A 16,912-nucleotide genomic window follows, 5' to 3' on the forward strand; every position below is an offset into this window, starting at 1 on the left:
GGCACTGGACATCAATTCTCTTAAATGTGAGGCTACAGTACATAGGGTTGGAACACTTGGTTTCACAGCATTCAGGGAAATGCATTTCCTTTCTGACATTGATATGATACAGATAACAAACATCTGTGGCTTCCCACCCCATACTGAAGTCAAAAAAGAAATTTGAAGTATTCCTTGGGTGATTACACAAAACAGAATGAGTGCTATAAAGTAGTTTTAATAATAATAATAATAATAATAATAATAATGATATAGCGTGACTCGGAAACTCTAAAAAAGACTCGTCCAAAGGATATCTTTAAGCTCAGGTTTTCAGTGAATTAAAGGTAAATGAGAGAAGCATAGAAATCATGGATATTGGTCACATTCACATGTCATAAGACTGCAAGTGATATTTTAATTCAGACATTGCTTCTTTGTATGTATTTCAGTGCCCTTCTTAACAGTTAATTTAATTATTTAGCCTACCTACATCATTGTCACATTTACCACCTGATGGATTCATATGGTCTTGTACAGATGTGTTGGCCTAGTGTAACAGTAATGTCAGACACTAGCCAAGGCATAAATTAAGAAGTTGGTTTTATTTTTTCCCTTCTGATTCAAGGTGAGCAAATAGTATGTAACCCCTGAGCTATACTATACTAGAGTACCGACTGAAGGGGATTAAAGTCTGCCTTATTTGCTAAAACTTCCCCACTTTCCACATATCCCCAAACAAAAATGACATTATTGTTTATTGTACTCTTCATTATTGTACTCTTTCACACTAAAAATTTGCCTAATAACATTATTAGTAAAGATGTATCATTATATGGCAACACTAGTGCATTTCAGTTTAGTTCAGTTCACCTAGATTATTTCACTAGGGTGACTAATTCCCCTCCAAACCAGAAGAGGGCACTATACAAGCTGTGCAAGTGTCACGGGAGCCGGTCCTGACTCTCGTGTAGTGCTTATTTAGGACCCTATGCAGATGGTATAATCCGGAAGAGACTGGAGAAGGACAATAGGGAAAAATGCGGAGAGGAATGGATGGGAGGACAGACAGGGGGCGGTGCCGACGGTGATCCAGGTGCGAGGGGGAGGGCAGGCGAACAAGTTCAGTGGGAGTCCATGAGGGAAAAACAGGGCGGTCCAGGAAGCCGGGAGATCAATCCAAGATCAATCCAAGACAAACAGTTAAAAACAGGAACCGGGTGGGAACCGGAACAGGAACAGGGAAGTTAGGAACACGATGACGAGGCCAGGTGCTCCAAGTCCCGGAACCAGATGGTCAGGACAACGGGGAATAAGGGCTGCCCTCGGGTTACCCGCGGGCACAGGGAATGGGCAAGCCTTGTGGCGTCCATCTCCCAATACTGAGCGCAGAGCTTAGGAGGCACAGAACTTACAGTACTGTATATAGTGACAGGAGACAGGTGCACGTAATAATGAAACTAATAATAAAAGGTCAGAGCGCCCTCTAGAGGAGGGATGATGACCGTGACAGGAAGTTGGCATTTCTTCTTAGATTACAGTATGTCTTTGGTCCTGACCTCAAGTATGGTTTTGGCCTCTAGGTGTAGCTTTGTGAAATTGAGTTGTACAGTAATTGTAGCAAGCAAGAAGAAAAAATGCAAACATTTACAATCTTAAACTTTAATTCAGTTTTTTTTTCCAATCAATTCAATACTTTGTTGCCGTGTCAACAAAGTTGATTGGAATTTGTCTCAGGGCATCCCAGATAGAAAACTAACAGAAACAACATTTTAACACTCCACATACACAGTACACTTTTAAACATTCAGTCAATTTTATTCACAAAAGGATTTTATTCACTCCCATGAAATTCTTTCAACAATCAAGATCTATGTGTTGAGGTGCCTAATGGCCTCTAGACAGCTGCTATTACAGAACCGAGCAGTGCTACATTTGATGTTTTGAAACCTTCTCGTCAAACGGAGATGTTTATAAAAGGAGCTGGCAGGATGGAAGGGTCTGTGGACACCTTCTTAGCTTTCCGTTTGATGCTGCTGTCACAAACAGAGGCAACAGAGGGACGTTCGAATCCGATGATCTTGGATGCTGTTCGTATGACTCTTTCCAGCTGTTTCATCATTTGAGCAGTTGTATTGCCACACTGTTAGGAGTGGAAAGCCTGTTGTTAGTTTCCTTCCCCTGCTGGAGACTGATGTTGCCATAAATCCTGTGGGACATAGATCTACTGGTAACAGGTAATAGGGTTTTATTTCTGTTGTTAAATCAAACTCTTTTTATGCATTGTCCCACAGTGCAATGTAACAGGCAGGCACTGTGAGGGTCCCCATCATGTTCTTCCACCCATTCTGTACTGTAGCTGTCAGAGGAGAAACATTATTAAGTGGGACTTGACAATGATATGCATACAGTAGCTGCCCATTTTACCTCACTGGTACTTTGACTGACTCAGAAAGTGTTAAGCAACATGCTGCATGAGGACGAGTATGAACATATTGAAAAGAATGATTTGTTGTTGCTGTCGTCAAAGGTGCAACGTAGGACTGACACTGTTGTGAACGGTGCTGCACCGGTGCTGTTGGAAACCCGCTGTCCATGTTAATTTTCAAACTGCAGTCATGCTGCCAGGTGACAAGAGTCATTTCATGTTATTTGTAAGGATGTCTGAATTGACTGGAGTCAGATTTGGGGGTCTTCCGTGATGACCAGTTGTGTTAACAGTAATCACTTCTACTGGGAAGCAGTTTCTCATATACTCAGGCTTTGGGGACTTATATGTATATGGTTGACTAACCCTGGGTGGTCTTCAGCTCATCTAGCTGTTTCTTGAAAGAATCCAGTTTAACGCAGCTTCATCCTGTCAATAGTGTTTCCTGAGACTAGCAAGGGTAGATAGATCACCCCATTATAAAGAATCAGTCCAGAAATGAGCAAGCAGACTCATTTTGGGGTTTAAAGGAATGTCCTTCACTGATAGGCTGAAGGAACTGAAGCCCTTTTTGTCTTGGATAGAGAAGACTGTAAGAATGTAATCAAGGAGTGGCTGTCAAAATCCTCAAAGTCAACCCAGCTGACTTCTTCAGAACCAACAAACTAGAGAACACAATTGGAAACTCTGTAGAAGTGCATTTAAACAGAGAACAGGAGGCACTTCCTTACACAGAGGGTTGCAGCAGAATGGAACAAGCTCCAGGTGCGTTGTTGAAAGCAGTGCACTGAAAAAGAAACAAGAAAAAGCTAGATGAGATCCTTAGATTAATTAGCTACAAACTACTAAATGGGATAAATGAGCCAAATGATCTCCTCTCATTTATAGCTTTTATTAAGTTCTTACAAGAATGTAGAAACTCTAACTACATTCTCAGGATAGAAGAAGAAATGTAAATTGAGCATGTGAGTCCAGCTTTGTCTACATGTACAGTATATTGTAATCTCTTATGATCATTCCTGTAAAAAGTAATCAATGGGTCAAATACTGTATATACTGTATACTGTATATCGCATTTTGGTACAATATTGTCAGTTAACAATTGTATTTTCTTTATGTAGAACACAATTGCAGGGCTTCTGAGTGGCTCACAGAGTAAAGGTGCTTTCTCACAGTGCAGTCTCACCTGGCCATGTCATAATCCACATGACTGTGGATAAAAATGAACAAACTACAGCAATGCTGGAGGGATCCACCAGCCAAGGATGAGATGAGTATCTGCGACCTCACAGCCTTGCCGGTGAAAGTCACCTGCTTCCTTCAAGCAGTGGGAACCTTCCTGTAGGAGACAGAGGCATTTGCAATGTGCCAAATAGTGAGTACCTCTGCTGGGGGGCATATTGGAGTAGTGTGCGTGCAAGTCTTCACTCTTCCCAGACATTTCAGGGTTTGTAGATATACTGGAACTGAAGATGTCAAGTTAGACTGCATAAAGTAGTATAAGTTAGACTGCATTTCATACAATAAGGACAATCCCACTTCTGAGTAGAAAAAAAAATGAAAATATCCCAATCTAGCAACTTGTTAGATCATGTCAGGCTTTAATTACTGTAGGTGATTAAGCTCAGCTGGAATGAACACCTGCAGGTGTGTGGTCCTCCAGGTCCAGGCTTATTGGACACTGGACACTGTCAGCAATGTTTCAGACAGATTCTATGTCTGAAAGGACAAGGGCATTATTATCCCACATAAGCCATGGAAGTACCAGCTCTGGAGTTGCCGATTTGAAAAGTCATAACCAATATTATATTAAATATTGCATTGATGCATAAAAGTTACCAAATTTTAAACTGTTTTAACATGAAGCATATTTTGAGTTGGGATATTGTGTTCATAGCACAAAATAATAACATTAATCCTGTAATAATGGTTTTAATTTCACAATTTGTCAGACCAGTGATAACCAGTAGTAGCCAGCTGTTTCATTTCTTCCTATTATTTTTCATGCACCCTTAGCCAGGAAAATAATCTGTTAACCGTCTCCTAATTTACACATGAACTAATGAACCCTATTCTGTTATTTATTTGACATCATATTTCTTTGACAAACATGACTCACATGATCCCAAAATGCATTTCTGTTTCTGGAAAGAAAGTCTAAAGCGATTTAACGTCAGGTGAAAATCGCTAAGTTCATTATTAAAAATATTTATAGTCATGCTGGCAAGAAAAAAGAAAAAAATAAGTTTGACTATTTTTTTCCAGGTGATGCATCAATGCTTATCATTGATGTTGTGGAAAAATGCAGATTTTTTTTTAAAGTAAGAGAAAAAAGATTTTATTCAGCTAGCGAATAGCATGGGCATGTTCTCGGAGATAACCAAGAGCCATGTCAGCTAGTTTGAGCAGGATAATGAGGCTCTGTCCATGACAATTTCACTGTCCTGTAGAGAGAGAATCTGTCTAGCAAGGCTTTTTTTGCCAGAAAATTTGGCAGTCCAAGTTATCCACCTGCAAAAAACATATTTACTTTTTATAATTAAATCATTTTTCCAGACCATTGTCAGCATTTAAATTAATATAAACAGATATTCAGTACCGCTTATATTTTTAGTAGTTTGCAGACACAAGAAAGTTTTCTTATACAGTACATCTAACAGTATATTATACAATGTACAGAATGATTTGTTTAATTTTGACCAATTTATACAATAACTCTTGATGTGGGCTGCAATTCTCAATAAGAATTCGACTCATTAACATTTTCTTTCCATAGAGATGAGATCAATACCTTCATGTACAAAATTATTTGATTCAGTTTATTTTGCAATTCAAATTAATCTATATAAAAAATATGTTCACTTTTCAGTGAATTGTCATTATCTATATAATACTTCCCTCTAAGGTGTAATTTTTGGCAACCATATGCAATAAAATATTAATTAGAACAAATAAGTCAGAAAAAAGATCACAGTACACAACTCGGAAAAAAAATAATCAATATTTTAATTTTAGCCCATTTCCTTCTAGGTCAACAAGAGAAAAAAATCTGGCTTTCAAGTTATTCCGTAATTGCTCAGAATTCAATTCTACAAACACAAGTAGCTGAATCCTCCAGAAAAATTACATTTCTTTTTTTATCTGTAAATGATTTGCTATGTATGAGAAATATTGATTTCCTTACACACAATGGTTCAGCACCTTTGTTTTCCCTTTCTAATAAATTAAACATAAAGCAGAGTTAAAGCAATCTGGAGAAGCGAGTGATTCCTTTTAACTGATGCTGTTGAGTGCTAACACTGCAGTTGTCTTCCTTGTGCATCAGAATGGCACTCTTACGTGTAAGTTCATGAGTCACACATCTCAGGGAGTACTCCATTTATTATTTATTGCAGATGATGAAGCCGGTGATCTCCAGAAGAAATTTCTGCAGAGATCGGCAGGTGAAGCTGTGTTAACTATGACACAGTCTCATGCACTTACTTGTTAGTATCACATCCACAGCCATCATAGGGGATATGTTGACTTGAGACTTCCCCTATCAACTGGGAGATTGGGATAACAAGAGGAGAGATATAGTCTCTGACATTTTAACATCTTGCTGGGAATTTAGCAGGAGGACAAGACAATCTATCTTGGGGTACTGAAACCAAATTTTCAAATGGTAGCAGAAAACACTCTGTACAGTAGTCTGCAGCCCCATTCAAAATTAATTTTTACCATGATTATACTAAGATGACAGTGTGATCCAATAGTTACTGTTAAAGATGCAGTTCCATAGGAAATTCATAATTAAAATGTTGAGTTCATCTTTCTTTTCCTTTTAGCTGTTACTGTAAGTACACCGTTTAAGATTGCACTCGTACTCTGAAACTATTGTAAAATATTAACTTACAACTCACTGATAATCACACCAAATTGTTCATTTATTATAAACATATCACTGTTTACTTTTTTTGATACTTTGTGATACTAGATTTACTGGTTGCATAAGAGTTAATCTGTAAAAAAATCAGAAACACTTTAGAATGTCTTTATTATTCTGAGGTAGTTCACGTTCAAAAGCTTAATAAATTGATCGTAAAGTTCCTTAATGAACTGATAATGAACATTAATGAAATGGCAATGAATATTCATTGTATTTTCCAGACATAATTCAAATTGACCTAGTTTGAATGTAGTGGAATTACAGAAAGCCAACATAGAAATCTTCAGTACAGATGGATGAACATACCAACAGATAGATAATTACATACACACCAGGCCAATGTTGTTGAAAAACAACTAGCCTAGAATATTGATACATAAAATATTGATTCACATGTTCATTTATTAATCCTCTGAAAACGTAATGTAAAAAAGGAGACTTTGCTGTCATTTCATCTTATTAAAATAGAAAACAATGTCACACACACGGTCACAGAATTTTAGTATTCTACTGTTTTAGTTGCAGTCCAAATTGCATTCAGACATTTACTGTATTTGATTTGTATTTTATTTTCATATATTTTATTATTTCATATATTGTTTTTATGAAATCAAATTACAAATTTATTATTTTATTTTTTCTTATAAATTTTTTATATTTTACTGTTTAGATAATTTTAGATGCACATCCAGTATGATTGGGAGTTGAGTCAACATTTCTGGTTTTGTCCTGCATTTTGACTAGAAAGGTCAGAGACTGGTCTTTTGTGGGTTGGGTGCCAACAGATCTTAATTTACCCAGTATGACTTTTGTTCTTGTGGTAGAACTACTGTACATACACTACTGTATGTGTATGTACTGCACATGTGGGACGGAGTATATATGTATTTTTTATATATATCCTGTTGCCTGTATTTATCTATGTGCAAATGTATAATATATTTTTCAACATGGCTGTCCATGCAGATATGAACAGTATCTATACATGTTTGCTATATATATATATTGCATCGCATTCACAAAACTCCTCTTTTCAGACCATACTATAATAGTTATTGCTTTATCTTTTATCCATACTGTTCATTGTACTTTTGTATCTCAATAGATTGTTTTATCATTAATATCATAATTTATCATTATATCATAATACTTCTTACCCTTTGTGTGCCAGATACACTTTTTTGTTTTAGATTTAACAGAATACAACTGATCTTTTGTATGCAACTTCTAAATTAACAATATGTGTGCATCTGTGTGTTATTTATAAGGATTTGTTTCTCAGAAGCCTCATCATTCTTAAAAACCTTCACCTTTTCTTATTTATTTATGGTCACTAGTCCTCCTGCCTCAAGACCCCAAAATCCAAAGCACCTGCTATATAAGCCTATACCTTTACCTCTACTCTATGTCAGTTTCAAGTAAACTAAACTATAAATTAAACTATTTGGGCATAAAAAAATGCCATAAGCTTTCTGTAGTCATTATTGACTTCTTATTGCATTGATTTAAATGTTTAAATATGCTGTATATTGTATATTTTTTTTCTCTAGGTGGGTAGCTGCGTCAGCATGCGTAGGCTGCAAAGGAACAAGTAATAGGTTTATTCCATGCTGAAAAAAAGAAGAAAAGAGAACACAACGTTTCGGCCGTGGAGCCTTCTTCAGGTGTGGGTTCTTCAGGTTCTACACCTGAAGAAGGCTCCACGCCCGAAACGTTGTGTTCTCTTTCTTTTTTTTTTCAGCATGGAATAAACCTATTACTTGTATTTTTTTCTCTGCAGCCATGAGCAGTTTGCTCTTTTCAGGACAAGTGTTAAGATGTACATGTAAGTGTAAAACTATTATGTGTGTTTTAGCTCTGCATTTAGAGGAAACTGTCATGTTTTGTTTCAATGATGTACCTACAACATTTTGCTTTTATGCACAATGCTGTAACCGTTATACTGTATACTCTATTCTGTATATATTCCTTGTAGGTTTTGCAAATAGATGTGGAAATCGATCTAACAGGTGAACCCAGTCTCACACATTAAAGGCAACTGAACTCACTGCATTTTCTGAGTGCAGATCCTCAAAAAAAGATGTGACTGTGTGAAAACTTCATAGGTCAGCACAGCTTAATCTTGTGTCACTGCATTGCAACTTGTGAGCATTAAGAAAGCAAGGAAAGTGGCACACTGGGGACCAAAATGTCGTGTAGAATATACAGTACTGTACAGTAAATGTAATACAACAGCACAAATTCTTCAAATCATTGGGTTTTGATATTGAACTACTGTACCTTTTAATGCAGCTATGTATCTGATGTTTTTCACACCAGGGAATTATATATTTTAGTTTCAGTCGCATCTGAAATGTTACTGTTCAGAACACACCTCTGAATGGGATCAGTACAGAGCAAAAGGAAATTGTTCTGTAGGATTTATTTTTTGTTAAATGTCTGCTGCTCTCACTCATTTTAATAGGTTAAGTCAATTTTAACACAAGGATTTAAAATTCCTTATATGCCTTAATTTGCACATGTATTGTAACTGTGTTTATGTATCCAAACTTCATTTATGGAGCTGACTGTAGATGAACGTCTCACGTGATCTCTTAAAATGTGTACTATTGAAAGAGAATTCAGCAGGACCTTTCTAAAATTTAAGTAGCATGTAAAATATTTCTACTTTTGATCTCTTGAAAATGATTTTTTTCTAAGTAAGGTGATGACAAAAGTCCTCTTTGCAGGTCAGAAAAAAAAGCTTTATCTAATCATGTAAAAAGCTACCTAACATAATTTAAGGTAAAATTAATCTACTTTCTATTCTGTGTTAAATTGTGTTACAATGCATAAACTCAGCTATTAAGAACCTATATTATATGGGCAAATGTTAAGACTTAAGAGTTAATCCTTAAAGAAATGCATATTATACATATTTTAATTTTAGTAAATATTTGTAAACCCAGTAACCCATCTTTATAGTTATAGGTGTAAGTATGGATCAGTTAATTTGCTAAAACATCTGAATTACAGATGTCGGCACCTGAACAAGTAGGATGACTGCATGTTTAATAAACCTGCAGGATCGTATATACTCATTACACTTAAAATATTAATGAATACCCTTGGTTCAGAAGCAGAGCACATTATGTGCATAACAGTACATATACATTCCCTAGAAATCTCATCATGGAATATTGGCAATGGAATTACTTGCAATGTGCTTAGCATGCAGACTGTTAGAAAGCATTTGTTTTCAATATGGATAGTACTAATAAGCAGTACTTTAATAAGAGCCCAGCGGAGAGTTTAAGATTAGCAATGTAGTCAGTGATAACTTATTTCTTTCATTCATGGAAAGGCAAATGCATGACAGTATACTGAATGACTGTACTGCACCAATGAAATTAAAGCAGAAACTTCAAAAGGCCTCTGACATGACCCAACTATTGCCTGTTCAGTTAAAACTTTAGCAAACATACATTTTTAAAGTGCAGTTTAAATTAGGTTTCAGATGGATTTTCCTCTTTCAGGCTCATGGAAATGGCATTGTTTATTTCACCTTTCATCTATGAGGAACTTCTTAATTTCTTGACTACTATTTAACTCTATTAAATGATAAAAAAAAGTTGTACTTTTTAATTTCGTATTTACAATTCAAATGTGAATGCAGCATTTTCTTTATTAGTCTGCCGCAGCATCAGTGCTTAAACCAATTGTATGTAATTGAGTTTTAAATGACAACCTCAAAAACCTTTTCTTTCTTGACAGTTGCAAATTGAGAGGTCATTCTCTATATTAAAGTAATTAATAACCAATTACAGGCAAATTACAGTTAAGCCTGTCTATAACAACCAGTACTGAAGGCAGAAAATAAATGTGCTTTTTACAGACAATTATCAGTTTTTTATCTATTGTGTTGCAGAAACATACAAGTAGTTATTTTCAGCTCACTATGCTTATACTGCCCTCTAGTGTTGGTGAAAGAGTGAAAATTTCAGATAGGAAATAGCCTGTCTATTGCTACCCTCCAGTGTTCAATCTTTCACCAGCATCAACGCTCATACTGCAGTCTTTATTCATTACAGTCAGTTTTTTAAATGTCCAAAAATCCATGCAATTTCCTGGTGGTCTGCAAATTGTGTGTCACAGTTTAAGGAATCACAATCATATTTGGTTGACTACATAGCCTGGACTGTAACTACTGTAGGCATGTCTGGACTACAGAGATCACACATTTGGACCATTCACACAATTACTTTGTGTATTTTATTGTTCTGATACCTACTAAAAAGGAGACATGGGACTAAGGCCATCTTTATGGATTTTTTTTTCATTAAAAAATTTCATTCTCCAGGAAAACAAAATGTAATAAAAAAACAATTTCTGTAACAGTCTAATGGATTACCTACTGTAATATCCTAAAAGTACTGTATGTGATGCATCTAAAGGTAGTGTTCTTTAAGTGATATTAAAAAAACAACTTTACTAACATCAGAATGAGCTCATAATAGTGCTGCTGTCTTATTTTTCTATGCAGGATGACACTTGAATCCCAGAGGAAGTTGTTTTAAACTCTAATTAAAGAACAACTAAAATGTTTATACTGTAACGCATACGGCTGACATTACAGGTTGACGTCACCGCCCTTCCCTGTGAATAGCAGGGACCTCAGCCGCCGGGCTGATGGGAGATTTCCCTTTAGCTCAGCTGGCTGGTTCCCTGTTGAGTAACAGGGTTCGAGCCCCTAGCAGCGGGGGGCCGACCTGAGGCGGCAGTGGCGAGGGCACATACCCACTTGAACCCAAAAGCGCTACAATGTTACAAATATAAGGGATTAAGAAAACATAAAATTATAGTGGGGTGATCAATAATTAAAATAATCATAACCCCCAAATAACAAAATATATGCATAGAGTACACCCAAGTAGTTAGCATAGTTAGAGGCACCTGATGTATTTTTTCCTTGGCACAGCTCTGGTGAAAGAGTAATAAATCAGAGGCAAACTGGGATAAACAAATATTTATACAAACCAAGAACAACAACATAAAAGATAACAATATTTACAAACAAGGCATCTCAGAAGCCTACATCTTGACCAACCAGAAAACCCCAGACTGCTAACCTAGTATTAAAACCTATAAATACAGTATAGGAAATCCTATATAATGCCTAATAGGTCAGTAAAAAAAGAGGAATACAACCTTGAGCGAATTCTCACTTCTTCCAAATCCAGATGGTCCAAAGTGAATGGGGCCCTATCTCCTTATTCTAGAAACGCATCACTCAGCCTTGGAATTTCTTATAAGGGAAATTAGAGTTTCCTAAAATAACAGATGGCAAACTCCCTTAAACAAGGCACTAATAGCTAGAATCTTCTGTTTCTATTTCTTCTCCTCTGTCTGTCCCTCCTACTTCTTCTCTATTTGCATGTCTTCCTCTGGATCTATCTACCTGTCTTTTATCTTGTGTTTCTAAACTGTTGACGGCTCTTAATGATTTACCAAGAAGGCAATTAACCAGGTTAACCAGAAGATTCCTTTTAAAGAATGTCTCTCAGACCCCCTACAGCTCAGCAAGACATTGATCTTCCATCAACTGTTTCTGCTGATAGCTTTGAAAGCCAGAGAAGTGTACATGTTGACTTTTACAGTAAACCACCAGGATATCTGTACCCTATAAATCATTTGTAAAAAATAAAAACGGATACGTTTATGGGGCTATTATAACCATTTCACAAACATCTGAAAATAATTTAGCCAAAGTACAAAATAGTTCCATTCCTTTTTGATGTTACACTACTAATGGAATCCCAGGTGAGCAAGACTGAGCAAACTTGTATTTAGCTTTGCTAAGACATCACTTTTGAGTTTCTCTTTAGTCTGCATTTCTCTTGTGCGAGATGGCTCTCCGAAAAAGAAATTCCAGGAAGTGCTAAAACACAGAGGTGTAACCTCTAACCTCGAAAAGTGCACCAAATGCAAGTCTACAAATACAGCAATATACTGCAAATACAGCGGACTCTAAAGTTTGTTGGACACCACACCTGCTGTAAAAAAAAATATATCTTGCTTATGAACCTGAAAATTCTAAAGAGTAGCCAAATAGCCCACTTATTCACTGTTTAACTGAAGACACATGAAGCAAAGCATTAAAAATAACACTTGATTACATGCAGTACTTTTTTAAAGATTTTTACATATTTTTTTAATGCTCTATCTAGTCATCTGTGGAATCGGCAATCCTTCTTTACAAGCCCAATTAAAGCTCCACAGTACCTGCTAGGAAATTAAGCCCCAACTGGTGTATTTTAGTTCCATGAATGCTTTGAGTTCTTGGTGACACATCGGGCAGGACACAGCATGGTCATAATGCTGAAGCTCTTCTGACGTGCACTGCCTCAAGATGATATATTTAAGAAATAAAAAACACAAAATGAAATGGACATATTTTGGAGCTAAATTTATATTCAATATTTCATTTATCCATTTATCCAATACTTGCCAAGTTCCAAGTATTTCAGAAACATGGGAATGGGAAAAAGAAACCAATTTTTTCTATGGTCTTTATTGTTCAACAAGAAAACATTGCAGCATAATCAGCTAATGGAATTTAACATTACTGCTACAGTACATAGACTGAACACATAAAATTACAGTGGCCTAGCAATCAGCACGAAACTACAACCCATATGGAATTCGCCTCCACTTCCCTTTGAATCACAGAACATTTATAACTGCAACGACTACAGCACACCAGCTTCAGGGGTAGGACTTTGATACAGTAACACGCTTACACTGTATATCATTTTAGGAACAACAACAATGTGGTAGACAATCACAGTTGTATACCACTTAGAAACATTAAGGTAGGTTACACACAGTCCAGTAGGTTTGCCTTCAGTTCCAGTATATCATTCAGAAAAATAGGCACTTAAGACCTGTACCAATAAGATGTAAAGGTATGCAAGACACATTAAACGTAAAGCTTCTGTTTATTACTGCACAATGATTTGCTTTTTTCATATCTTAGAAAATGCTCATTTTAATTTTACAGACAAACATCTACAGCTCTTGGCCATAACCTATTTGAATATACAGTACAGTATGTTTATTGTTACACGTTTCAAGGTATTTCAATACCCTTTTTAATTTACTTTTGATTTCATTATGTATTGAATGCAGATAATTCTTAAATAGGCAGGAATTGTATTTGAACTATTATTAGAATAACAAATTTGAACACCTTGTAAATTGACGTTGGTGCAGAAACGTTATAAACTGAAAAGTGTAAGTACTGGGGCAGTGAAGAGAAATTTGTAATATTTATGGTGTACTTATGAAATTTGTACTTTTGATTAAAAGATTAATGAGGTGAAAGTATTGAATTTCAGCTTTTGTTTCTGGGTATTAATTTGCATTTAAGAACAATGTTATTTGTTGCGTTAAATCCCTTCATTTCAGATGAGCATTAGTATTGGGACAAATGGCTAACGAGTGTTTCTAATTGCTCATGTGTTCCCTGTTGCATTACAGTATCTGTGAAAACATAGACTTGCCTATGCAAGAAAAGCAAGCAATTGTGAAGATGAGAAAAATCCAAAATAAGGAATGTCTTGAAAACAAAGAAACAGCAATCGGCAAAGATGAGGTGATACAAAGGAAACTGTGAAGAAAAATCCTGTAGTAACAGTCAAAAGACATGAAAGACAATCTGTAGGATGCAGGTTAAAAGCATCACTGTACACAGAACAATGGAACAGAAGAATGACAAGGGCTGCACTGCAAGATGTATACCTCTCATCAGCAGTAAAAACATAATTACAAGATTCGAATTTGCAAGGAAGTACAAAGATAAGTCACAGCAGCTGTGGAACAGTTTTATGGATAGACAGGATAAAGATAACATTTTATCAATGTGATGGAAAGGCAAAAGTGTAGAGGGCAACTGAAGGTGAAAAGCACACCACCTCATCGGTGGAGCACAGTGGATGTACTGTACACCGCAGCTTTGTGGCCTGGGCATGCATGGCTGCATCTGGAACTGGCGCAATGGTTTCTATTGGTGATGGAACTGATGATGGCAGCATCAGAATGAATACTTGAAGTGTATAGAATCATCTTGGCTGCCCATGTCCAAGAAAATGTCTCCAAACTCACTGGGCCAAAATTCACCCTAAAACATACCGCACACTTAACCAAGGAGTTCATCAGGAAGAAGGAGTGGAAACATCCGAACTGGCCATACCAATCTCCTGATTTGAATGGTATTGAGCATGCATTGTACTTATTGAAGAAGAAACTAAAGTCAGGAAACTCCACAAAAACAAGCGACAGCTGAAAGTGGCCTCAGTTAAGGCTTGAGACAGCTCAATGGAACATATCAAGAGTCTAAATTATATTGATGGGTCCCAGACTTGTAGCAGTCGTTGCATGTAAGGGATACACAGGCAAATACTAACTTTACACTAGTTTTAATGAAATTTAAGTTCATTTAGCTGAATACTTATGCCGACCTAAATTTGGAGGGGAAGGAATGAATACAAAAAAAACATTTTGTTCTAATTCATTAAAATTCATTACACTCACTTCATTACACTCACTTCCACTCTCATTACATTGTAGCATTTTATGGTTGCACAGTCTACAATTTTCTTGAGCATCTTCTACTGTAGCTAGTTTTTTTTTTTGTCTGAGGTGCCCCCACATTTTTTTATTTGTATCGACAACATGAAAAATGTTTTAGAAAAGAGAACTGCAAATATCATCTGATTTTCTGATAAGGATGAGAGTCTTCTCATTCTGTACTGTTTTGCAACTGCAGTTTCAATATTTTTTTAGATGTTTGTGTTCAGAACTATTTTTTAAAGAAGAATTGAAAGAGCTAGGGTCTAATGCTGACTTAGGCTTAGGGTTAGAATACCTATTAAAGTCTGATTTATCCTTTAATCTATATACTTTGATTGACTGATACTTACACTGACTTTGATACCAACAGTTATGCATTAAATGGCAAAATGAGAAAACCTGAACTACCAGATTAGGTATTGTTTCATTCATTTAAGTGGGTGGCATTTAATAAAAGGCCCTGTGTAATACTAAGAGCAATCAATATCCAAAATTACATTTCAAAATAGGATGGAGAGTCCTAATATTTTTTGTGATCTTTTATAAAACATAGCTAAAACAAAAAAAAAGCAGCTAGATTTGAAGTCAATTCTAACTTTAACATTCATCGTTTGGACATTTGGACATACAGTACTGTGTAAATGTAACCCAATAACTACAGAAACAATTATTTTACAATGTGTAAACAGAATATAAATTGTTGATTTTTATTGTTTTTTGATTGTTGTTGGTGATTTGCAGTCAAATTGTCTATTGTTGTTTCCATTTTAGACCACTCTGAGAGTCAAAGTGGACATTGTGTTCATGTGTAGTGATGAAAGAGGTAATGTCTAATGCCAAGCTTGGGTTAGGGTTAGAAAAACCTTTATATTTAAAATTGAATAATTTTAATGGTTGCACTTTAATGGCTAAAGAGAGCTGGAGTGTTAGATTTGGTACTGCTTTTAACTTGCAAAGCCCTATGTAAAGTAATATTGTTAGGAATCAATATCCAAAATTACACAAATGAATTTCTGTGAAAGGCCAAGATACAGCATAACTCCTATTCGTTTTCTAATCCCTTCAACTGTCTATCAAATCTATGACATCAAAAATCACTAAGGTTTAAGGACTTTACTAGCCCTTAGCTCGGCCTTAGAGTAATGTACATACAGTATGTAGCGAAAATAACTGCGGCAACAACTATCTGGTAACTGTAAACAGATTAACTATCTCCTCTCTTGATGACACTGGTGAACTCCTGTCTCGCTTGCTCACCTGATCTTGTGCAGGGGGGCTGTTAGTGGGTAATGGGTCCCTTGAATCACAGGACGGTGCTGCCCTCCCGTGGCATGTTGCGCTGTGGGCTCCTTCCTGTATGTAAAACGCATCGGGATCCCTCAGAATGCACAGCACTACACAAATACAAGGATTTGTACTTGGACAGTGTATTATATATACGTATGTATATCAGACTATTTAAATACCCTGGTTAAACAAGCAGATTAAGCTTTTTACTCGGCTGTCAGAGCAGCTTGTAAATCAAGCATTAGATTTTTAATGTACAGTGCTTATGCAGACATACATACTGTGTAAATGCAAGTGACTACAGTACATTACAGTTTAAGAAACACGTACAGTATGTGTTTTTACAATGTTTTAAGATTATATAATTCGCTATAACCCCTGGTCTATGTTTCATAGTGACTATAGTGATACTGTACGCCCTCTTCACTGGTCAAAATTAGCGGAGAGGCCGTTCAGCCACAATTAAAACAAAACTACTAGCCGTAACTGTTCAGTTAAACTTTATGCAAATTCAACCACAAGAGCTTATTAATATCCAGTCCTGTAAGCCCTAATTTTTAACTCCCGAGCCCGGATGGTGTGCCTCACTTCCAACACATTAAACACAGTGTGGGTACTTGACAATCGCCCTTTAGCACGACGCTTTGCCGCTGCGCTGTTTTCGCGCTGGGGTCTGGTTG

At 36.3% G+C, this 16,912-nt stretch overlaps 1 long non-coding RNA gene across 1 annotated transcript; it reads right to left on the reverse strand.

Annotated features, from left to right (window-relative positions):
• Positions 1-1,790: 1,790 nt before the first annotated feature.
• On the reverse strand, positions 1,791-16,874 carry LOC148675438 (uncharacterized). The gene is made up of 3 exons (XR_015935526.1): positions 16,203-16,874; positions 3,594-3,746; positions 1,791-3,194 (listed from the first exon to the last, which is right to left on the reverse strand). It is a non-coding gene; the product is annotated as an uncharacterized LOC148675438 (long non-coding RNA).
• Between the last annotated feature and the right edge of the window lie 38 nt (positions 16,875-16,912).

The sequence above is a fragment of the Lepisosteus platostomus genome, chromosome 3 (assembly GCF_059453375.1).
Source record: "Lepisosteus platostomus isolate fLepPlt1 chromosome 3, fLepPlt1.hap1, whole genome shotgun sequence".
NCBI classification, from domain to species: Eukaryota; Metazoa; Chordata; class Actinopteri; order Semionotiformes; family Lepisosteidae; genus Lepisosteus; species Lepisosteus platostomus.